The following is a 1483-nucleotide window of genomic DNA, read 5'->3' as shown; positions in this document are numbered from 1 at the left end:
TTCGGATTTGGATTCAAATTCTGAAAACAAAACCATGGCTGCTAGAACCTTGAAAGAGTTGGCTGCTCCTGATCTAAACCAACAGCCTTTATGTATTCAATACCCTACCTTAAATGTTACTTTTGAGTTAAAATCTGGACTAATCCATTTGTTGCCTAAGTTTCATGGTCTTGCAGGTGAGGATCCACATAAGCATTTAAAAGAATTTCATATTGTGTGTTCCAGCATGAAACTTCAAGGAGTTTCAGAGGATCAAATCAAGCTTCGAGCTTTCCCTTTCTCACTGGAAGGCACAGCTAAGGATTGATTGTATTACCTTCCTTCTGGATCTGTCAACTCATGGAATGGGATAAAGCAGATATTTCTAGAGAAGTATTGTCCTGCTTCCTGTGCTGCCAATATAAGAAAAGAAATTTGTGGCATTCGGCAGTACAATGGAGAGAGCTTGTATGAGTATTGAGAGCGATTTAAGAAGCTGTGCGCAAGCTGTCCCCATCATCAAATAAGTGAGCAGCTATTGATTTAGTATTTTTATTAGGGATTTCTACCAATGGACAGTAGTATGATAGATGCTGCCAGTGGAGGAGCTTTGGTTGACAAGACACCAAAAGAAGCAAGGAGGCTGATTGCTAACATGGCAGCAAACTCTCAGCAGTTTGGAATGAGAATGGATCACACACCCATAAAGGTTAATGAGGTAAGTACATCTAACCTTAAGAAATAGATTTCTAATTTAACTTCTTTAGTGAGGTAATTGGCTGTAGGGAAAATGCAAACTATTAAGGTATGTAGGATTTGTTCAGGTTTGGGTCATGCTACTGACATGTGTCCTGCATTACAAAAGGATGAATTAATGCAACATGTTAATGCAGTAGGAGATTATGGACAGTCACAACGCAAGTATGATCCCTTTTCTAATACTTATAATCCAAGATGGTGAGATCATCCCAATCTGAGTTATGGGAATCAACTGGTGTAAAACCTATACCAACACCAAATACCACAAGTGAATTAACCACCTCCGCCTCCCTCAAATCAAGGTATGTCACTTGATGAAATTGTTAAGGCTTTAGCTAACAACACACAATAGTTTCAATAGGAGACCAGAAATAGCATTAAAAATATAGAGAGGCAGATTGGTCAGTTAGCCTCATCTGTGAGTTAGTTAGAAGCTCAAGGTTCTGAAAAGCTTCCATCACAAACAGTCATGAACCCCAGAGAAAATGTGAGTGCTATAGTGTTACGGAGTGGGAAAGAAGTTGATAATCAGACTCCACACGAGCCAATGAAAAAGAAGAAGCAAAAAGAAAAAGAGTCTGAAGTTCCTGAAGTTCCTAAAGTTGAGGTAAATACTGAACCTAACTTGAATAAGGTTAATAATTCTGTTCTTCCTCCATTCCCATGCAGGTTGGCTAAGACTAAGAAAGAAGAATAAGAGAAAGAAATTTTGGAGACTTTTAGAAAGGTGGAGGTGAATATACCT

At 38.6% G+C, this 1483-nt stretch overlaps 1 non-coding gene across 1 annotated transcript; it reads right to left on the bottom strand.

Annotated features, from left to right (window-relative positions):
- Nucleotides 1-397: 397 nt before the first annotated feature.
- Nucleotides 398-504, bottom strand: LOC131171491 (small nucleolar RNA R71). The gene has a single exon (XR_009142151.1). It is a non-coding gene; the product is annotated as a small nucleolar RNA R71 (small nucleolar RNA).
- Nucleotides 505-1483: the final 979 nt, after the last annotated feature.

This window comes from Hevea brasiliensis, chromosome 12 (genome assembly GCF_030052815.1).
Source record: "Hevea brasiliensis isolate MT/VB/25A 57/8 chromosome 12, ASM3005281v1, whole genome shotgun sequence".
NCBI classification, from domain to species: Eukaryota; Viridiplantae; Streptophyta; class Magnoliopsida; order Malpighiales; family Euphorbiaceae; genus Hevea; species Hevea brasiliensis.
Note: the sequence above shows the minus strand (reverse complement) of the source record. Positions and strands in the feature narration are given on the sequence as shown.